This window comes from Plectropomus leopardus, chromosome 5, assembly GCF_008729295.1.
Source record: "Plectropomus leopardus isolate mb chromosome 5, YSFRI_Pleo_2.0, whole genome shotgun sequence".
Classification (NCBI taxonomy): domain Eukaryota; kingdom Metazoa; phylum Chordata; class Actinopteri; order Perciformes; family Serranidae; genus Plectropomus; species Plectropomus leopardus.
The window spans coordinates 31,663,848-31,687,817 of NC_056467.1; the positions used below are offsets into that span (position 1 = coordinate 31,663,848).

The window sequence follows — 23,970 nt, forward strand, 5'->3', positions numbered from 1 at the left end:
TATTACCATCATCACTCTTGTTTGTTCTTTCCATATTGTCATTAGGAGCAGACCCATTTATTGTCAGCTGTGTGACGCAGGTGTGTTTACTTTCTAGGGGTTTGCATTGTAGCGGCCAACGTGAAGACATTGATTTACCATGCAGGGACAGAATTTACATACATTTCAAAAAGTACATTTTTCAGGAGCAGACTGTGCATTCCGTGTTAGATGATTCAAATGTGGAGAGAAAAAAATAATTAGGGGAATAAATTAAAGGCAGCAACATCCTGAAGCTCAAACTTTTGCCTTTTGGTTTTACAAAAGCCAATGTGTGTTTCATGTGTTCTGTATCTTTACTCAATAAGCATGAAGGGAAATTGTGGCTGTGGATTGTTGATTTTAAAAAAGAAGGAGCCAAGACACACCCTGTCTACATCAGTGGAGCTGAAGTGGAGCAGGTGAACAGCTGTAGTTTCCTTAGAATTACGATCACTGAGAACCACTCAGGTTAAAGAAGCACAGAAGACTTTACTTTGTATGGAAACTTAAGAAGGCTAAATCCCAGAGCTATTTCCTGGTTCATTTCTACAGAGGAGCAGGTGATTAAAACTGCCCAGAACATCACTGGTTCCCATCTACAGAGCTTCAGTGACCTCGGTGAAGTGAGGTGTCTCCACAGAGCCCAAAGAATACTGAAAGACAACAGCCACCCCAGCTACAGTCTGTTCACCCTGCTGCCATCTGGAAAAACATACAGAAGTATCTGCAGCCGAAACCACCAGACTACAGAGCAGCTTCTTTCCCCAGGCTTTGACACTCCTAAACTCCTCCTTATTCCCAATGGATAAGAGAGGTTATGTGTTATGTTCATCTAGAGAAAATCAGATATACCATCAGAGGGTCCACCAGAACATTCTATGCCTCTTGGCAAACATTTCTTTCATTTGTTGAAAACATGACAGCTACCAGCATAACTGAGTGATTCTTTGATTATAAATATTATCTGTAATATTTATTCTTTTTTTTTTTTTTAATTTTTGCTATTTATTCTTCTGAAATTTGTTTCATTGCTGTTATTTTTATTTTTTATCTAACCTTTTCCCCTCCTTTTTTAAAATCTTATTTTGTTTTATTTATTTATTTATTCATTTTTTTGTCTGGCTGTTAAGTTATTTTAGATCCAGTGGGAGGTTGGATAGAAACTTTTTTACAATGCTTCATGTCCAAGCTGTATTTGTTTTTTGTGATATATTTGGAAATTTAAAAAAAGACACCTTAATAAAAAAAAGTAGTAGGATTTGGTAATGAATTTTAATTTCATTTTTAAAACTACATTTAAAAATGAAAAACAAATCTACCTTGTACCTTGAACCTTGTCTGAAGAAGATGCAAATTCTCTGCCAAAGGGTTCTCGGCACATTGGTGTCTGATGCCAAGGGACACTGATTAAGCGTCGGTTTTGACGAGCTGGGAGTGAGACGGGGTTGCAACGGAAAACATATGCAGACATGTTTATGAGTACAGAGTGAGCATGGCACATTTAAGACTTTATTGCAATGTTTCCCAGGTATCTAATGTTGATCAATGCAGGAGACAAGCTGTGAGCTAATGTGCTGAAACACTAACAAACCCGATACCCACACCCTCAGGAAGACGGCGCTGAACAGAGCTGTTTGCAGCCCTCAGCATCATTACACATGATTAAATTGATCAAGGTCTCAGCTGAAGGGGCTAATTTGCCCTTCAGGAGCAGAGCAACGTACAGTAACCACTTAAATTAGGAAGTAATCAACGCAGCCTCAACCAAGACCCCATCTACTTTTCACTCTTTTTTCTCATCAAATCACTATTCCCTGCACACTGTGATATATCAGTTCAATAGAAAAAGAGGAGAGGACTCTGGGATTTAATACTCAGATTGACTGGATGATAAAAATGAGCCACAGGAACAATTCAAGAAATAAAATCACTGGATGGTTCCTCAGTATTTTATTGAGGGAGCTGCTATGACGAATTCTGCATCTGTAACTCTTTGAAGATAAACACAGATCCCCCTCACAACACAATTCTCTATTCTATAAAATGGCGTAAAATGGTAAAAAAAAGGCACATCAGAGTTTCCAAGAGTCCAAACGTCTGACCAAAAGTCCAAAACCCAATTTACATTTAAAGAAAAACCTACAAAAGTAAAATATCTGCACACAAGCAAGCTACCACAAGCCACCCCCATTTCTAGCGCTGTTGAAATATATGTACCATGCTGTTGCACAGAAGAAGAGCAGAAGAACACCACGTGCAAATAATAGTGAAACTTAAGTGAACCAAAAAAGCAGGTGAAAAAAAGAAAAAAAAGTGAAGCTTAAGTCTTCATTGTCTTCTTAAGTCTTCCAAAAGTTTGCATTCACTCACTCTGCACTTCGCTTCTCCTCTCATAATCACTCTGATCAGCTCTGACCAGATCAATGGATCAATTAATAACGCTGCAGCTCAGAACTGCTGCTAAGTGTTGTTGGTTTCACTATCCTGATCTGCATCACCTTAATGCCAGAAGCTTTTGGTAATTTTTTTGAAAAAAATGTAAACACTACCAATTATTTGGGGATTTTACACCACAACATCAGAAAAAAATCTTACCTCCCATGTTTGAGCAGTTTTTAGAATTTTGAAAAAATGTAATATTAATTAAGGCCTTATTTTTGGATCAATGAACCCAATGCCTTTTAACAGAAACCCCTTATAAATATGGCATATTCTTTTAGTGGAGTTGTTGCACCCAGACTGACAAGAACATAGCAAGTGTAAAGTCAAACATACATGTGACACTTAAAGCAGATTAAACTTGCCCTTGTTTTATGGGATAGTAAGTCACATTTTATTACGTGTTGAGGCCATTAGCTGATGCTGTTATCCAAAGTAACTTTCAGCGAGGGAGAAAGTCAAGATTCAGTGTGCAGCTCAAGGACACAGTGAATTGGCAGGACACTCAGGTTGTTGATGGCTGCACTAGCTGTGATTGGACCTGTGGCATTTAATCACAGGGACGACCTGACTCCCCACTGTTTGTGTACTCCCAGTTTAGGCCCAAATATGTTTCCACGCTCTAATCAACCTGTCAGAGTGACGAGTTACAGGTGACAGTGCAGTTTGACAGCTAAGGAACACGTGGCTGAAGATAAAATTCTTTAACTTCATCTCTGTAATACCCAGTAGCCCATTTGAGGGACATTAGTATTGTTTTTGTTCTCCAAATATTAAGCAAAATATGTCACATTACTCAATGACTGTCACCAAGCCATGATTTTGAATAAAAGGAATTCAAGCTTACTTATTCTGTTTTTGTTCGGTTGTTTTTTTTTAATCTTGTGTGTGTGTCTTGTTATTTTTATCCCTCAGCAGCAGCTTGTGTCGCAACATGGATAATTGATCAGTTGATCTGGTCAGATAAATGTATGAGCCAAGAAGCAGTCAGTGACAACAGTACTGAGTACTGTATGGTGCAATGAATAACCACATAGTATAAATTATATTTCAATAGCGCTAGAAAATCTGTTTGTGGTGGTAGATGTTTTTGATTAAACACAGTTGCAAGATGTGTTTCCATTGTTTTGCGACTTCTCTGGCGATAACATTCCAAGAAGCATGGCAATGGATGTTGAAAACATTAGCAGCTTTATTTCTTTTGCAGCCAGGACACTAGCCGTCATTTTTTTCAATCCCAGGCTGAATCGGCTATAATATTACCTCATGTGAGTGTAAAAAATGTTTTCTGATGTATGCGATTTTTTTCTTTAGAATTTCCATTAGGCATGTCTTTTATTTGCAATTTCAATTCTCGCAGTTCGAGGGTTAATGGAAACCCGCCTACTGACACAAGATTACAACCTTTTAAATCTTAAATTTTCTTGCATTTTCCCCCAAAAAACTACATACAGTCAGCATCCACCTGAGTAAAAGATAAATAGGTGTGTATAGAGTGACAGGTCAAAGAATAACAGAGGAAAAGGTTGTGGAGACTATTCAGCTTCTTCTTTTTGTTTGATGGATAATAGTGATTAAAGTCCAAAAAATGATGCAGAGACGATGGTTGCAAATTTAATGATTATGTCTAAACTCTGGTGATGCAATCACTTAGAATCAATTAGGACAGACAGAAAAGAAACATTAACTATGCTTCCTGTTTCGTGGACATCCAGCACAAATTGATATCCAAAGTCTCGGAGAGAATAAAATTATATCTTCTTTTAGAAACCCGAGAAAGTAAAAAACATTTTTTAAAGCGGATTTTCAGCAGTCACCCACAAATAAAACTCCAGGTAGCCTGACAGAAGACAAACTATTATTGCATCATTAGACTCTTTTTAAGTCTTTCCACTGTTGTTAAGAAAGGGTCAAAGCACAACTGAACCCAATTACAGCAGACCCATAAATAAAACCACCTCCACTCAAGTTGTGTGCATGCCATGGAGGGAGAGCACTACCTGTGCTGACACCTCAAGGAGAAGACAAAGATGACATGACTAATCAAAATGCTGTGACCCTGGAGAAAGAAGTAGTGAGCTGCAATTACACTGTTGCCATTAAAACACTGCGTGTCCTCAAAGAACCGGCTGGAAGAAGAAGTCAATGAATGGACATCAGAGATCAGTGTGACGCTAACATTTAACACGGATCAATTCTGAATGCAGCCATCTGTTTCTCTTCAACAATCTTTTTTTAATAGTCAAACTGTAAAAATAATAAAAAATTTAGACAAAAATGTCTTAAAACTGCTTATGTCATGATATTCTTAGCAGGATTTTCCTCCTGTAGGACTCAGGAAAAAACTCCTGGAGGATAAGCAGAACCAAATCTCAGACTCACTTTCAGTGAACACGCGTTTATTAGTGGCGTCCGGCCACAAATAAAACATCTGCCACCACAATTTGATCTGATATTTTTGTAAATGGACTGCTCATTAGAAGCTCTGTTGGAATATATATACACCCATCAGTTATTGACTGCACCACACACTCAGAGCGCAGAGCGTACTTTGGGCACAGACAGAGCAGTAAAATGAGGGCGCAGTGAAAGTTACGGTGCGTACCCACCAAACACGATTAAAAATGATCGCACCTCAAGATTACATACAAAGTCAATGCAAAGACACGATTGCGTGGCGCGTTGGACGCGAAATTCGCGGCGTGTTGGACGCGAAATTCGCGTCGCGTCCAACGCCTCGCGTCCAACGCTCGAGTTGAAATAATAGAACTTTTGCGGCGGCGTCGCGTGAAGACGCGCCGCGACAGCCTATCAGCGTTGAGATCGTCATCGACGTGCTGACGTATGGACGTCCTGGTGTTCCCTCGCAAAATCTAATCAAACCGCCAGAAACAATGGAGGAGCAGCTTATCGTCGCCGTCACCGCTCACCCAGAGCTGTACGACAGTTCCTGTCCCTTGTTGCAGGAGACGGTGGAACTCGCCGAGCTCACGCCGCCTCCGTAGGGTAGCATGCACCCAGAACCGACGTCGGCGCCTAGCCCGCAGACGACGCTGGGAACTTCTCCAGAGCAGGTGCGGTGCCGCGATCGTCAACGAGAGAATGAAATGGCGGAAGAAATGTTGTTGTTTGGAGCGTCCGGCGCGACGCGATTTCATTTGAGGCGCGATGAAATAATTTTCATCGCGTTTGGTGGGTACGCACGGTTAATCTTAAGAGGGGTACACGCTACAAGATAATCGGCCCGATTTTGGGCCAGATTCGCCCCCCCGACCAAAGTCAGCAAAGACCTGTTTATCTGATGGTTCTAAAGATGATCTTGCCAGATGTTCCTGTGGAGTGAGATGTGTTGAGAGTGACATTCCCCTTCCCAATCTGCTCGTAAGACGATTATGACCAACACAATTTACTATCGTAAATATTAAACATGTTCAGTATTTACAGTCAGAAATCCTGTTGTGGGGGGGGGCTGTGTGCTGTGTTGGTCATCTGGTTGCACACAACACACTTTAGGAACAAAACTGTTATCTTATCTGTCATTATTTGTCACCGTGTGCGGTCTCTTACTCTTTCTAAATCAGTTAAGATTTGAAAAATCGTTTAGTGTGTGCCAGCCTTTAGCCACTTACTCAGCTGAGTCTAAAAGTTTGCCTCTGCAGCATTTGCTCTTCTCACCCATTGATCTGATCTGATCGGCTCTGAACGGATCGACAGATAAATTATCCATGCCATGATTCAAAATACTACCTGCTAAGAGAAAAATTTGTTTCATCTGCACTGTGCTCACAAAACTGCAATAATGTCTGAATTTAGAGAGGGGTCACAGAATTGTAAAAAAGAGACACACACCCACAAGATTAAAAAACAAATTTTTAAAAAACCCAAGAAGATTCCTACACATTGTTTTCAGGTTGCAGGATTGTCTGTTACTGTTTGTAAAAAGGCTCGCCAGAACAAGTCAAAGTAAAAGCCAACCCCAGATTCACTTTCATTCTGCGTTTTGCCTCGCTATACTTGTGTTTTTTCCAACACTGGGTCTTTTGGATGCTTACAGCTTACCCACTGAGCTGGTCTCCACTTTGTCAAAATGTGTGCCCCGAACTCAACGGGGCACTGTGGGGTTCATGCCCGTGAGTGTCCCAAACACAGAAAGTAACAAGAAAATAAGAAAATCCAGGCAGACATTTACATGCAACAGTTCTCGCATGAAACATTAACCTTTCGTTGTGGTTTGGTCTTTCCTTCCCACGACAACAGGGTTTTGGGGGCCTGAAAACGCAAACTTTGGAAACTGGGTTCCAGAGTGTAACCTTTTGAAAAGGCAACCCCTTTTGTTGCTGTGTAAACTGGCAAAGCGTGCATACTGTGAAAACGATGACATCACAGCTCGCTTTGCACAGGCGTGTGGCGTTCTTCCATGGTGTGTCATTACAATGTTACACCGCCAATTACTGGCCTGGCATACATACTACAGAATTTTCGTTTATTTTTGCAGATCCTTGTACACAAGGATCGTTTTCACAATGTTATCATATGGACGCAGATATGTTTAAAAATGCAAAGGAAAGACTTTTCTGTTTTTTGTTCTCGTCTAAACATGGCCTAAGAGTGGGTCATAAGTGATGATTGAGAGGGATTACTTCAGTATGAGTCTTAATTGTTGTTTAGAATCTTGTCCTTTTGAAATCTTGAGCAGTACTCAGATGATTTTTGTCAGAGTACACACTGTGATGACTGACAGTAAAAAGCAATTTGTAGCCATCGATCTTCTCCGCATTGAAACCTAATAATATAACTGTCAGTCTGTCCTGTGAGAGCCAAACCTCTGTCTCTCTTTCTATAAGAAATGACTAATCAGCCCACACCAGAGCACCGACCCAGCTCTCAGCTCTGAGTCCTGACTCTGAGAGTGTGCGACCTGATGAAAGGAGCACAGCTTTATTCAAAGCTTTTTGCATCACAACGAAGCCAGATGGCAATTTCTCACATCAGACCCTGCAGCACAACAGCCAGCCACGGGCCGATTACTTCGGGGGACATAAGCAGAACATTGTGTCCCGGCCGCAGGCACTCCGGCCACAAAATCTGCTACGTAAAGAGGACCGCTGACATCTTTAGGAGTAAGTCTAAAAATCATAGGCAGAGAATTCAAGGAGGATGCAGGGGAAACGTCCCTGTCAATATTTAGAATGTAGTTTTGTTCACCGAATAAAGACACATTTCAACTGAATTACAGATATTTACACCATGAATTGATGCTGAAAATGCACAGATTGGTGCATTAAAAAAATCATCACAATGCAGGAAATTAAGTGTTTCACATTAAAAATGTTCTAGTAGAGGAACCCCAAATCAACCTTAAAAATAAATAAATAAAAATACATTTAAAAAATGAAAATAAATAAATAAATAAAAATAAATAATCTATTAGTAAGAAAAAGGAAAAAAACAACAGGCCTTTAAAAAATAGTAAATAAATAAAGAATTTATTGGGAAAAAAAGAACAACAAATTAACATGTCTTTGCTAAAAAAAAAAAATACAAGTTGCCTATGTCTAGAGACATAACTAAACTCAATTAATTACCATTCAAAGACCTCAGCTTGCTTCATGCAAAAAAATGTATTACACTTTTTTGGAAAAAAATGTAACAGGCCATTCACTGATCAATGGATAAGATGGATGTATGTGTTTTATGACTGTAAAAAGCTGTATTTTACAGCATGGAAAATTTAAATAAAAATATTGTAGGTGGAAAAAAAAAATGTTGTAGAAAGACCAACTTAAAAATACCAAGTCATGAGCAGGATGCAATTTAAGACACGCTGCCAAGCTGGCATTCACTCCCATTACGAGGAAAAATGCTCAATTATAAAACCAAAAGAAAGGTGAGCTTTGCTTTAAAGGTAAATCGGGGCAGTTAACAATTTCTGCACTGCCAATTCATAAATATTTTTTTGAGCACACCACTATGAGAGATGTGACAGCTGAAGAAAAAACACCTGCTATGATATCATAGATTGAGGCGTGGCCACATCAGCCGAAAAAAAGTTTCCACTCATAAAGAGAAACAGCTGAAAATTATTATTCCCAGTTTTCCATAGAGAACACACAAACTGGTCATAAAAATAGCCAGCTCAGAACTTCACACCGCTGTTAACCCTTTCAAAGCTGGAGCAACATCACTTCTTGTGCTGCGTTCACACGCCTTTCACAAGCATTTAACCCCTTCGAACCCTAAACAAATTGGTGTGATTTCTTTCAGAAATTTCTTTAAAAGTTAGGGGGAAATGTCTCAGGAAAAAAGAAAAACAGCTAGAGAAAACTATAGCTAACTATCATAATTACATATTTAAAATTTATGTTACAGAATTATCATGATTTTAAAGCACTTTTTCCGATCATTTTCCATTTATTTATTTATTTATTTGTACTAACTTTTGGGTACTTTTCTTGTTTGGTTTTTTTTGTTTTTTTGTTTTTTACTAATTTCTTGACAATATGGGGATATGGGGGGTCAACTTCTTTTGCTGCTCATTGCCTTCTTCCCATGTTTTTAAAGGCCATCAAGCCAATTAGCTCAAGTTTGAAAAATTCCGGTCACACTTGGTGGCCTTTCTATGTTTTGAGGCATCTTGGTGCCGTCTGATGACTCCTGTCCTCTCGTATGGATCTTTGTAAACACAACGAGTCTTTGTCAAAACTGTGCTCTGCTGCAGCAAACGCACAAAGAGATGCCAAAAAAATCATTAATATAAAAACAAAGAAACCAAGCCATGATTAAAATCGACTAATTGCCAACCACTTTTGGCTGCCCAACCAAGCAAATCTGCCCCTATGACATAAACAATAAGGTGAAAATATTACTCTGGACTATTAAGACATGCCTGAACCTTCTGCAAGAGCAATCTGTGGTTTAATGACTTTCCAGCGTGCAGCAGAGGCACACAGGGCGCTTGAAAACGCAGCCAACTGGGTGTAAAAGCAATTCATCAAACCATCACTGCAACACAGAAGTCAAACGCCGTCCAAACTGAGCAAAGAGGCGAGAGCGTCCCACAGAAGTGCCACCTCTCTGCACACATCACCAGCAGCAGCGACACACTCTTCCTCTCTGTCTCTTACCCATACTCAGCAGGATACTGCAGCACAACAGGCTCCCTGGCCGGACTCTCCATCACGTCCACCGTCCCGTCCCTCAGGCAGGGGTTGCCCGGCAAGTCTCCATTTACCTCCGAGTGCGTCCCAGGCATGCCGGTGGGCTCCAGCGTCTGAGGATCGGGCTCTGTGACCTCCTCCTCCATCAGACTCTTAGACGCAGCTGTGCCTCCAGCAGCGGCAGCGACCGACTGCCTGTCCACAGACCACTGAGCCCGGCTGCCTCCACAGTTTGGGCTTGTCCCAGAGCAGCGGCATCGGTTCCCAGAAACCCTGTTGTTAATATTTGAGCAGTGAGAGCAGCAGGTACAACAGCTCCTCTCATGCTCCACTCCTTGGCTCGCTCCCACCCTCCCTCCCTGTGACTCCCTCTCTCTCCTCTTTTGCTCTCTCACTCACTCTCCAGTGCAAACATTCCTCCACATGGGGAGACAGAGCGGAGGGCTCATTAGTGAGTCCCAGTGACAGCCCTGCCCGCCCGCCTGCCCGCCCGCCTGCGGCTGTGCTCGCAAAATACACGAAAAGAAAAAGACAGAGAAAAGGAGAGACGGGGTGCAGACAGACGGACAAATGAAGACTGACAGAGCAACAGGAGTCCACAAGAAAGACAAAGACGGGGTGACAGATAAGAGCAGGAGAGGCAGGTGGTGACACAGCCTTTATATCCTGCTGGATTATGCTCACAGTGCGCTCTGCAGGTCAACACAGAGAGCGTGCCGTGCGTAACGGCTTGCGCCACCGTGTGGAGCAAGAAGCTGGACGCTGCGCAACAGAAGGATAGAGATGGAGATGGTGATAGAGGGTGCGTGGGTGGGGTGGGAGGGGCTGCATCCCGGCGGGGGGTCCACAGTGAGAACTCCTTAACCCTCTGAAGCCTGGATCACTTTTCTTCTGTTGCATTCGGATGCGTTACACAAGTATTTAAACCATACTCCAAATGTTTGTTTGTTTTGTGTTAAACTATAATATTTGTTTGACTCTTTCTAACATAAAAACAAACAAGAAAGCTGTGAAGATCTTTCAAATTATCAAAAAAATTGTATCTAATTTTAAAAAAAAAAGGTTGGTTGGTTTGAAAAGAATTCAAGTTATCTGTATCATTTTTAATGTTCTTTTTATGATTGCTGTTGTTTTAAATATGATGTAATAATGTTTTAAGATGAAAAATGTAATGTTAAATTTATAGCCTATGATCAATTAAAAAAAAACATGTACTTAAACATTTGAACCCAGAACATATCTGATGCAGTTCCTTAAAAAAAAAAAACATTGGGAGAAAAAAAAGGCAATGTGCAACTTCGCAAGACATAGAAAAGATAGCTATTTTTTTTTTTTTTAAATCAATTCAGACAATTATTTTTAAAAGCAAAGGAAAACTGTCCAGAGAACTATATATATATAGTATATATGTAGTAAATATATATAGTATTTATAGTTGTAGTCATGTGTATAGTTCTAGACAGTTTTCCTTATATAGTTATATATATATATATATATATATATATAATTATTGTACATTTTAAATTTACTTTACAGAATTATTCACATTATTTCCTAGTTCCTAGTTTTGTATTTTGTTTTGTTTTTTTTAAAACTTTCCTGGGGTTTGGGGTTTTAATGTTTTTTTTTTTATTTTATTTGTTTGTTTGTTTTTGCTTATTCCCAGGTCATTTTCTTGCACTTTTTTTTTACTGATTTCTTGCTGATTTCTGGCTCATACTTTGCAATGCTTTTTAAAGAAATCAAGCCATTTGGCTCAGGGTTTCAAAGGGTTACTAGCTCTACATCTCTTACAAACACACACACACACCCAACACACTTTGTGTGCTCGTCATCGGTGTGACAGAAATTCATGCAGCAGCTCCCATCATCACTGTCAGAATCGGTCTACTTGAATTTAATACAGTCAAATAAAGCAGACTAGGTCTCAAGACGACGTCTCTTAAGCAGGTCAGCGGTCAATAATTCATTTAGAACTTTATGAAACACGATCAACCGACGTTTGCTGCAGCACACACTCATTACACAAGCAAAAGTCAAAATCTGGCTCATTTTCGAGCCTTTATCTCACACACCTGCCATCTGAAACCATGCAAACTGCAGCAGATGTCCACACAGACTCCTGTGAGTGGACACGACAGATTCAAACAGCACGTGTGGGCCCACATGGAGCACCTGGGTGACTTCATTTGGACATCAACAGGCTGCAATAATGACCTTTTCGTGTCCATTTTTCCCCATCTTACCTCTGAGGGTGTTTTGCAGGTGATCAATCAAATCCACTGATCGATGGGATCCAGTTTAGAGACTTGACTCCTCAATCGATGATCGATCAGGATCGCTTGTTGTGTAATTAGAGAATTATTCCTTTATTTGGGGAGCGCTGTATAGACATATATTCCCATTGTAAAAATAATAATAAAAATATGAGAGGTTGCAGCGGTTTCATACACTGATATTTAGTCCAATCGAGTTGCACTTTTCACCAAACTCTCATCTCATTGTGTTTCTTCTCTCCTCTCGTTCCGCGCTGTACCCGGTTATAAACCTTCCTCTTCTCTCCGCTCAGCTCCGCCGCCTCAAACTTAAATCCATGCACCGGAGATCCGCGCACACGTGCCGAGCGTCGGGCAGATTAATGAGATCAGACCGGCGGCCAAACGACACGCTCCGACCACACAGACGAAGACGCAACCGAGCCGGAGAGCCGTGATTGGCTGATTTCGCCCCTGATTGCCTTCATGCGTTGACGGTGTCACAGACCGGCACCGCTTATTGATTGATTACCGGGCACGTTTCTGTCACGACTGTTCCGCCTCTTCCCCAGCACTAAATTTATAAAGTGAACTGCATCAGGTGTGCCAAAATAAGATGGTCATTTCCGGTGGTAACTTTCAAAATAACGCGTTCATCACCAGCAGCAAAACACGGCATGTTAGTTTTATCTCAACAATCATTACTTAATATCATACTCCATCTAAAAGATCATTTTTAGAAGATTTTCTTTATTTATCTGCTTTTCGTGTTCACACAATTTAGTTCTATACGTTTATTTCTATAACAGAATCATCCAATTTCCGTTGATCTTATAATTTTCGTGTAGCTTGACGAAACTCAAGAACTCAGCAATAGTTTTTTGTTGATGTTTTTTTAAACTGAATAGTGTTGTAGAGCTTGATGAAACTCACAAGTATTCATCTATTTTTAAGTTACACCTCTTGATAATTAGGAGTTCCAATAACCAATTTTCTGTCTGGCACATTTTTTCACCACAGGCTGCATACAAGAACGCCCAACTAGAGCTACAAAATCATGACTGCTTTTTTTGTACATTTGTATTTATTTGTTTGAATTTGTATTTATAGTTTCCTGAAAGTTGTTGCGTTACCGTTTGTAATTTTTGATCCGCATGTTTTGCTCACTGGAATGCTTGTTTGTCTGTTTGGTTTAACCTCTGCATAGTGATGTGGCACTTGACAAAACTCACAAGTATTTATTTATTTATTTATTCATTTATCAATGCATTTATTTATTGATTCAAAAAGAACCATTTGATATTTAAGAGTTCCAATATCCTATTCTCTGTCCGGCACATTTTTGCACCACAGGCTGAATAAAAGAACACAAAGCAATATATTTAATGCATAAAATCATGACTGTTTTTTGTAACATTTGTATTTATTTGTTATAACAAGTTTGTTGGAAGTTGTGTTTCCATCTTTAATTTTTGATCTGTATGTTTTGCTTACTGCAGTTGTTTTTTGTTTTGTTTTGTTTTGTTTTGTATTACCTCTGCATAATGTTGTATAGGAATGAAATAATCTTAAGTATCATTTTTTCCAACAGGTGGTCTGTGACCTAACATCAGTTCTTCATGGTTCCGTCCTGCAGCTTGATTGGATGCATCGGATTGGTTCAAACAAAGTAGATTTTAAGTCAAGTCAAATTTATTTATAAAGCCTACTATCACAAAACACTGTTTGCCTCAGAGGGCTTTATAGCATACAACATCCCTCTGTCCTTGGGCCCACACATCACCTAAGGAAAAACTAAATAAAAAAAACATGTAACGGGGGGAAAAAATTGAAGAAAGTTCAGGAAGAGCAGCTGAGGAGGGATCCCTCTTCCAGGAGTGTCAACTCGTTGGTAGTGAATAGGGTTCATCTTAATTATTCAGGAAATGCATCGATTCACAGCACACTTTTTTAATATATTTTTTAATTTTGGGGCTTAGGGGAAAGCTCTGAAGTATTTTCTAGGCTCAAGTCCAGGTGCAGTCACGAGTCATTAGTGATTAAGTCCAGGAGGAGTTGCAAGTCTTTTTTTTTGAGTCATCAAATTGAGTCTGACTTGAGTCTAAGAAGCTTTTAACACAGCAACGGTTGAAAGTTAAACTTATGCTGCTGTTTGGCCTTTCGTTCACATGACAATGGCATTTTGGGGCCCTGAAAGCGCAAACTTTTGAAACTGGATTCCAGAGTTTTCATTTTTTGGAAACACCACCCCTTCTGTCACTGTGTAATCTGGCAATTCACGGATCCTGTAAAAATGCTGACATCATGGCCGCACTTCATGCATTACGTTGCAGACAAATAGCCATGCATGAGTAGGAGGAGTTTATTAACGCTCCTCCAGCAAAGTGCAGATTTGTTGCACCACTACTGTGATCAGTGAAGATTACATGGATTTCTTGTTTGACACTGACTGCTCTGTGGGAGGCTGCCTTTATGTACATGCATGTGGTGTTCTTCTATGGTGTGTCATTAAAAGTTACACCACCAGTGGCCTGGCATGCATACTACAGCATTTTCAGTTGTTTTTGTGGATCCATGTTCATGAGGATTTTTTTCACAATGTAATCACATAAAGGTGGATTTTTATTTAAATGCAAAGGAAAGACTTTTTCGTTTTTCATTGGGCTGTTTTCGTCTAAACGTGGCCTAAGTCGTAACTTGGGTCCACACCGGTGTTTATCAAATTAATCTGTTTTTGTCAAAAACATGGATGTAATCAGTTGTAGAGGCAGAAACACAAAGAAAATAAATCTGCATGAAACTAATTATTAACTGCAGTTTTAAAACCTCTTTTGTCATCTTTGATGACCACTGTGCTGATTTTAAGGTGAACACTCCTCCTGAAAAAAATTTTATTCCCGTGATCCATGCCCCAGTTCAGACTCCTCAACACTGACTGATGTCCACCAGAGACAGAAAACAAGAGCGATGAGTCTGGGCGGTCTGCAGCTCGATGATGAATGACTGAATAAATCAGAGTCTGACAATCTGCAGGTAGATGTGTTTCTCTGAGGACAAAAAGTCTTGTTTGGCTATAAGTGATGAGTTCTGTTGGAAATAGAGCTGAGTCAAGAAGTGACACCTGCTCTTGACAAATGAAAAGTTTACTGGTACTTTTTAGAGGACAGTGAAGAATACAGGCTCCTTATAGCTGACAGAATGATAGCAGCTTTGGACACGTGGGACTGTGAATAAAAAATGCAGCCAGTTTCTCAGGACGGCCGTGCATTTATGCAGTATCAGTATCAGTTATTGTAGTTTTGGCTCCTGGAGATTCTTAAACTACCTACAGTATTTATTTATATCTGAGAGGACAACCTGAGTAGACCAAACTATTTTACCCCTCAGTTTTCTTGTGCTTCGTTCAGATCCCTTTCACAAGCTATTTAACCCTTTGAAGCTGAGAAGATTGGTTAATTTTCTTTCAAAAACATGGGGAAAAAAGGCAATGACAAACTTGGCAAGAAATATCCTACAAATTGCAAGAAATTAGTAAAAGGTGACAGGAAAATAGAGTGAAAATTCCTTTTTAAAAAAGGGAGGAGAATTACTCCAAAAAATGAAAAAAAATACAAACACACATAAGACTGACTGCTGAAAAAAAAAGGAGTGACCAAAGTTTACAAAACAAAAGACAGAAGAACAAGTAAAACAGATTTTCTGTTAAGTGACTGTTAGACGCCGGAGGTTGATTTCTCCTGATGGCAGAGCACTTTCTGCACGCCCACTCGCTTTCTTTATACCTTTTCCTGTCGGTCTAATCAAATGAGTATTTTAAATTTAACTGTGGTAATGTAGACTCAGGAATACCAGTAGGACAAAAAAGGCCCTGCCGAAAATGCTACCTCCCCCCTTTTTTTTTAATACTGTCGAGGTTAAAACAATTATTTTTCACATTTGAGGCATTTCGATGGTTCTCACTCAGCGTGAGTCAGCATGTAGGAGTCAGACGTCTCAGGTGTGGAGACATATGCAGTTGTGACCTTTTGGTTATTGTGCAGGCTCAGACATGCTGGAAATGCTGTGTAGTTCAGTAGTTTTCTCAAATAAACAACAAATAGCTTTAATTGAGACAACACAGAGCCCACTGCACTGCAAACAGCCGCTGTTCCTTTTCCATAAGCTTTATCCGACCAGGAATGTCTCTTGAGGTCGGTGTGTACATATATTTATTTCTCTACTATAAACTGTGGACTTATAGCTCAGTCGCCAGAAGAAAATATTGGTATTATAAGTCTCTGCAAACCACATTTGCCGATTTCATACATATCATGTCAACGTTGAATATGAGCTGACTTTGTCATCAGCAGGTGGAGGGGATGATGGATGATGTGTCACAGAGACGAGACGCCTGCCAAGCTGCAGACCACTGTTAGACAAAAACAACAAGTTTAGTCTGTTTCACTGTTTTACTACTTCCTATATCATTTTATTATTTTTAACATATTTACTTATTATTTTGTCTTTGTGCTGTCCTTTCATTTACCTCTTACTTAAAGGTTGAGTATTTTATTTATTTATCTATTTATTCATTCATTCATTTAATTTTTTCACTTATTTATTTATTTAATTATTTATTTATTTATTATCTTTCTATTTATATATTTTTTCCTGCCTTTGGTGTGTCCTTGTATGTGTGCCATTTTAAACCAGTTTGCTTGGGTTTCGTTATAATATATTGATTTCTTTTTAAATAAACATTTTTTGAACATATTTTTGGATCTCAACGAGTCTTCCTTTCTATCTAGTTACATTTTTACAGTGTACAGTACACTGTAATCAGAGCGTAGGGGGAAAAAAACAAATCATACGTAACCATAGTTAGTTAACCCTTTTAAACTTGAGCAAATTGGCTTGACTTCTTCGAAAAACATGGAAAGAAAGCAATGAGCAAATTAGCAACAAAAAAAAGACTCAAAATTAGCAAGAAACTTATAGAAAAAAAGAAGGAAAAAATAGCATCTAAAAAGGAAATAAAGGAAATGAACTGGACAAAGTTGACATACTCCTAAACAAATAATTATGATCATTATGAATATTGTTTTCTGGACATTCTTCTCTAGCTGTTTTTGTCTTTATTGAAGTTTTCTCAAGCATGGTACATGACACACACTGTTTTAGTATAGAGAAATATGATACAAAAATACATTATAGAAGCAGACTCCACATCGCAAGTCCAGTGAACATAAACAGATGGGGCATTAAAGCTGAGTCAGCGATACAGAAAGCCGTAACAAAATGTTAGAGAAATGTTCCACCATTACAGAAACCCATTCAGATTGCAACCAGTATTTTAGTTAGGATTACTCCCCAGCTTTATGTGTCTCCAAAACCTGTCCCAGGGAGTCTCCCCCCTCCGCTTATTGCCATTTAATCTGCTAAGCATACATTCATAAGACACAGTTTGAATCATAACATTGACCCATTCTTTCACCTGTGGAGCCTGTGGTGTTTTCCAGCGTCTCAGAATGATTCGACAGGCTGTTATCATGCATACAGTGATTACAGAAAACTCACCCTTGGAGATGTTAGGTATTTGAAATTTGTCTCCCAAGACACAGAGCTCTGGGATCAAAGAGATTTCTGATCCAAACCAGTTGCTTAAAATATTTATAATCTGAGTCCAGAGGGTCTGACCAAAACACACTGAGAAATACAGTGAAGAAAGTTTCCTGCTGCAGTTTTACATTTCCAACACAGATTATCATTCAACAATTTCATTCTTGTTTTTACATTTTTTAAAATATAACTTTTTTTTATAAATATTGTTTTACATTTCTTGCCTTTTCCCAATGTTTCTGAAAGAACTTAAACCAACTGCTAAAGGTTCAAGGGTTAAAATGAATTGTGAAAAGTGTCTGAAACCAACACGCGAATAGTAATGTTGCTCCAGGTTTTAAAGGGTTAGGAAAACAGTAGATAAACCTTTTTAAAAAAAAAGTGAATTTCGAGAAAAGCTTTGAAATAAAGTGCAGTTTTATCAGGTTAGGGTTTCATATTCACTTCATGTCAGGAACACTGAGAGCTATTCTGATCTTTTCCTTTCATACAGACTTCACCATGTATCACATCTCCAATCTGTGCTGCGCTCCATCCCCAGCTCAGCCTCGGAGAGCTCATCACCATGAGCCGTGTGTTATGTGCACGTGTGAGTGTGACTGCACATCTAAGCGTCTATGAATGTGTGTGTGTGTGTGTGTGTGTGTGTGTGTGTGTGTGTGTGTGTGTGTGTGTGTGTGTGTGTGTGTGTGTGTGTTCTTCACGTAGTGACTCACTGTGTCTCTGTTCCTGCTGCGGCTTCATCGAACTTTTTCAAAAGGGAATCTAATGAGTCAATAAGTCTGTTCTGGATTTGCTGCGATGACATTAGAGTCGTCACTGATCCGCCCGACAGCTGCTGAGGACCACAAAGCTCCTGGCTGCTTCATATCTCTGTAGGGGACAAAAAGAGGGATCTTCTTTTCAAAAACTGAACCGACACCACTGTGACACAGAGAACATTATTGTTAAAGCCGTGATCCCGGCTGCCACATTGCAATATTACTTTCGGAAGAAAAAGTAGGCCTTGAAATATTTCACTGCTGGAAAAACAGTCTTTTCATAAAAACTGGACTGTCTTTACAGTAGAAAGACGCAAATGCTTATAAAATTGGTGCTACATCACCAGAGAAAAACAACAACAAAGTGTGTTGTCACTTTGTCAGTGCACTTTCACATCTACACATTTCGCTCCAGGCATCTGCTGTTGATGCTTTGGGATGCTGCAACCAATGCCAGGATGGCAACAAAAGCACACGGTTATCCGAAAAAACAGCCTGTTCTCACTCTGAACTTGTTAAATATATCCTTCAGCGTACGAGCATGACGTCAAAAAGTCACCTTCTGCGTCCAACCGGAACGCTGCCAGAAGGCATGTCCACATGCAACGTGCACAGGCGGCATCACTTGAGAACGTAGCTAGACGGAACTGGTCACCTGCACATGAAACGCTGAAGGACAGCATCAGGTTATAATGCTGCCAATAACAACATAATATAAGGAGCACAACTGTGCTTGTACGGCAGGCAGGTGGGGAGGTGGATGAGTCCCACAAACAACCGACATTCCTGCTGGAGTCTGGAGTTCACTTTACGTGTGGATGCATCTGCGTTTTTTCCTACTCCTTACCATGTGCCTCATTTGCCTAAACCTAATTACTGTGACAGCTCGCATTGTTGTGTAAACATAAGAACCATGCTACTTCATCCCACTATTTGCATTTGTTGACATCATGGTAACGGCATCCCGGAGCGTAAACAGCTGATGCAGAAGGTCACCAACAGAGCGGCACTATGTGAGGAGTTGGGATGAGAATGTGTTGAAGGAAGAACCATCATGCTTTGGCCGTGGCTTGATTTCTTTTGATAGAATGGCTAACAAGGCAATGAGCAATTTGGCAATTGATGTCCCACAAATCACAAGAAATTAGGAAAAAAGAAAGACTTGAAAACTTGTTTGGAAAAAGGGAAAGAGAGAGAAAGAGATGGAGAGAGAATACAGGAAGATATTATACAAATACTGAAAAATGTCCAGAAACTACAGTCATAACTATTATTATTATTATTATTATCCTAATCATTATTATATTTTATTATTGTGATTCTACCTTTTTTCTTTTTCTTTTTCTCTTTGCTAACTTTCAGGTTTGTTTGATTTGTAACGTCCTCCCACGTTTTTGAGAGAAATCAAGCCAATTTGCTCACATTTCAAAGGGTTAAATGCTAATAAACAACAAAAAGTGCTCGACCAGTCTGACTATTTTCTACACAAGTTTGTTCCCAGTCAAGGTCCAGGAGACTAAAGCCTTTCCCAGCATGCACTGATGAAAGGCAGGAAACACCCGGGACATGTTGCTGGTCCGTCACACACAGACAGTCCAACACATCACACTGAGTTTCACACCCTGCAGGCAGTTTAGAGTTCACTGTCAGTTTCCTCCCACAGAGCAAAGACGGTTAAAACTGCCAGCTCTGTGATTCTTACATCATCTTTTAATTATAGTTTCTGTGTCAGTGACATATAAAGAGACTACAGACCAAAACAAAACTGCTGCACGTGTGAAACAAAAGGGGCAAACAGTCAGGAGTTCACCAATCGAGACGATAAAATGATAATACTCACTGATTTTAACTATCTAAATCTAAATATGGAATTATCTTCTTAACTTCAGATATTCATTAAGAGGATAGTTTTTATTGGACTAAAAACACTCCTGGACATTTCTGTCTAGCGACAAACCAATGTGCTCTATTTCTCAAAGCAGAATCCAGCAGATAAGATGTACTGAACACTGCAGCAGCTTCAGAAAAGAACAGATCTCCTCAGGCTGTCGAGCATCAGTCTATAGCTGCTCCTGCTGACTCTGTAGCCCACGGCAAAAGACATAAAAAGAATGTTCTCTCTCAACTTTAGTCCAAAATATTGCTTTTTTCCCCTGCATTTCTTTTATTTTTATAGTGTTATTTTTCTCACTTATTCCCAGAAAAAAAAAACACAAAGAAAACGCAGAAGCTCACAGAAGCCTCCTTCATGCATTATTTCCTTTATGAGGACAACGTTGTTTTTTAAAATGTGCCAAAAGCAAAGAGAACAAACCTCAGGTCTCAGCTGTGCAGACAGAGAGGTACACAGAGGTATGTTCTGACCCAGTGACACAAATAAGGTGCACAAATACAATAACAAAAGCCTCCGGGGGGCACAAAGCTTCCCAGGACAACCCTGATTCCAAAAAAGTTGGGACGCTGTGTAAAACGTAAAATTAAAAACAGAATGATTTTATTTGCAAATCTGTTTTGACCTATATTTGATTGAATACAATACAAAGGCATTTACATATTTGATGTTTAAACTGCTAAACTTTTCACGTTGTGTAAATATACACTTATACTGAATCTGATGCCTGCACCATGCTGCAAAAAAAAAAGGAACAGGAGCAACTAAAAACTGTGAAAGTTGTAATATCCTCAGCCTTTGAAACCTGGGAAAATTTGAAATGATTAACTTCCAAAAACATGGAAAGAAGGCAACGAACTCTAGAAAAAAACTATCCAGAAATGAGCAAGAAATTAGTAAAACATCAGACAATTATCTGAAAAAAAAACCCCACAGCAAAACACCCCCCCCCCCCCCCCCCAAAATAGAATGACCTAAAGATACAGTTTAAAATTAAAACAACTCTATAAAAAATATTCTAAATACACAATTATGATAACTTTAAATATAGTTCTCTGCAATGTTTTCCCAGCTTTGTTGAAAATTAACTTTCTAAAACTACTAATTTCTTGCAATTTGTGGGTCATTTTTTGCCAAGTTGCTCATTGCCTTTTCTAATGTTTTTATAAGAAATCAAATGGATTTGGTGAGGATTTCAAGGCTTAAAAACTTATGGGAGAAAAGTGATGTTAATCCAGGTTTCAAAGGGTTAAAGTATCATGATTAGGTAACGGGTGGGCGCCCTCAAAAGGCTCAGTCATTCACAGGCAAGGACGGCACAGTGCTCACCACTTTTTGTTAAAAACTGCATGGACAAACAGACCATGGCAATTTAAAAGGGATCTCTGGACCTCTGACCTCCAGATATCTAAATAAAAATGGGTTCTATGGGTACCAATGAGTCTCTCCTTGATAGACATGCCCTTTATGTTAGTTCTATGCAGTTTTTTGTTGAATCCAAATCAAGACAGCTTGGTAAAAATTGCGTTACCTTGTCATTTTGGACTTCATAACTGTTTTGAAATGTAAAATAAAGAAATTGAAAACATGCAATTACAAAATTAATGAACTATTGAGTTCAACAAGTAATCACTATTTAAAAATGTAATGGTTTGACAGCCCTTATTATTTCACTTTCTGTCTTTTTAAAATTTCTTCCCCTGGGATTTTGTTTACGAGTGTGTGTGTGTGTGTGTGTGTGTGTGTGTGTGTGTGTGTGTGTGTGTGTGTGTGCGTGTGTGTGTGTGTGTTTGTTTGTGTGTGTGTGTGTGTGTGTGTGTGTGTGTGTGTGTGTGTGTGTGTGTGTGCATGCGTGCTTGCGTGCAGCACTGTGAGTGTTCTTGTGAGAGTTTTAGGCTGGGTCAGCAATTGTTGTTATAAGATAAGATGAGATAAGATAAAACTGTACATATCCTGAGGGGAACCTCTGTGCAGCAGTTGCAGTACAAAGTGGTTAGAGAGCAAATATAATGAGTGCAAATAAAGACATCTAAGATAACAAGTGTGGCTCTTTAAAGTACATTGAGGCATTTTGCATTATCCATCTACAGGCACTATCCTTATCTGGTCGGACTTGACTGGAATCAGTTACTCCAGTAGGAAAATACTGTAACCATTGTACATATGTTTACAAAACAAAAATATCCCTATATCTGAGTCTGGGCTGAGCCTCGTACATAACTCACTAGGCGGGTTTCTGTTTACGATTTGCGCAAAACGTAATTGTAATTGTATAATTATGTTTTATCCACAAAAATGTGGATAAAACACAATTGTAAGATGACTTCTCCTCTGGTGATAACATTCCAAGAAGCATGGTGATGGATGTTCAAAACATCAGCAGCTTTATTTCTACTGCAGCCACCACACTAGCCATCATTATTTCCTATCCAAGGTGACGTAGGCGTGTTTTGTGAGCGATAATGGAAAGGCGAACCTCTCGTATGAGGGATTTCTGGGAGCTGATACTTCACAATTTCACGGAGGAATTGTGGATTCATAACTTCCAGATGATCCGTTAAACTTTTGAAGAGTTATGTGATGCAATAAAACCTCATGTAGCTCCTGCTGCATCATGAGGGAGTCAGTTCCTACTGACAGGCATATAGCCATAGCATCATGTGACCTATAAAAGCCAAAAAATAGGCAGGTTCCATTAACCCTCAAACTGCACGAATTGAAATTGCAAATGTAAAATATGCCGAAAAGAAACACATCAGTTTCTGGGAACAAAGTTTTGCAAAATATGGCCTTTTACGAATCACCTGCAATACCACCTCATAGTTTTTTTTCTCAAAACTGACAAGTTTCCATTGGGCATATTTTATATCTAACCCTTATATATATATATATATAATCCACATGGCGCCACTTCCGCCAGTGCGCAATCAGAAAGTAAAAATATCCTCCAAAGCTTTTTGTGTCTCATCATGTCATATGCTATGGAGGTTTTTTTTTTTACTTGACGTGTTTCCATTGGATGTATTTTATATTAGAAATTTCAATTTGCACATTTTGAAAGCATTCATTTCTCTGGGTGGCTGTTCTTAAGTCTGCAAGATGAAATTCATCCTATATGTGGAACTTCACTTCCTAAGGAAGAGGTGTTCTTCTAGACTGACTGAAGCCTTTCAACATGTTTAAGTTATGCTGCAGCAATCATGATCCACGCTGAAATGTTTCAGAGGATATAGTGATGGTATCTCAGATAGCTCTTTGCCTGCTGACACCAGCTGGAGCCTATACTATACTGACATTTCTTTTACTTTCATCACGCCTGCTGAGCATCGCTCACAGTCACAGTCCTCCTGCTCCTATATTTGGTCGGTTGTATTTCTGCCAAGCTCCCTGCTCACATACAGAACGCACAGTTTCTCTGGACAGCAAGCAAATGTGAGGCATCTGTGCTCTGTGACAGGTCATGTGTTTAACACTGAATCCATGTGCAGAGACGAGAGTTTCACAGTGTTACAGGCTGGCAGATAGCTGTAAACTAGATACACACACTAAAAGCTCTGGCATTTGTTTCATTTCACAGAATCACTTGAGGGAGTATTCTTTATTTATAGCAGAGGATGAGGTGGCTATATTTGCTTTTTTATTTTATTGAATTTTTAAAAATCTTGATCCTCGTCTAAGCTACAATGTTTTTCCTTGAACCTCCCTGAGTGACTGGGAGGAAATGCACGAAACTCCCTCCATAATATATTACCAATATAGGTATTGAAGCCAATGCAACGAGCACAGAAATGAGTTATCACCGAAACAAACGTCATCACCACACAAGCTGTGTGTGCACTGCAGCAGAG

The 23,970-nt window shown here is 39.4% G+C and overlaps 1 pseudogene; it reads right to left on the bottom strand.

The window, feature by feature from the left end:
* Positions 1–9,899, bottom strand: part of LOC121943512 — a 97,530-nt pseudogene extending 87,631 nt beyond the window's left edge.
* Between the last annotated feature and the right edge of the window lie 14,071 nt (positions 9,900–23,970).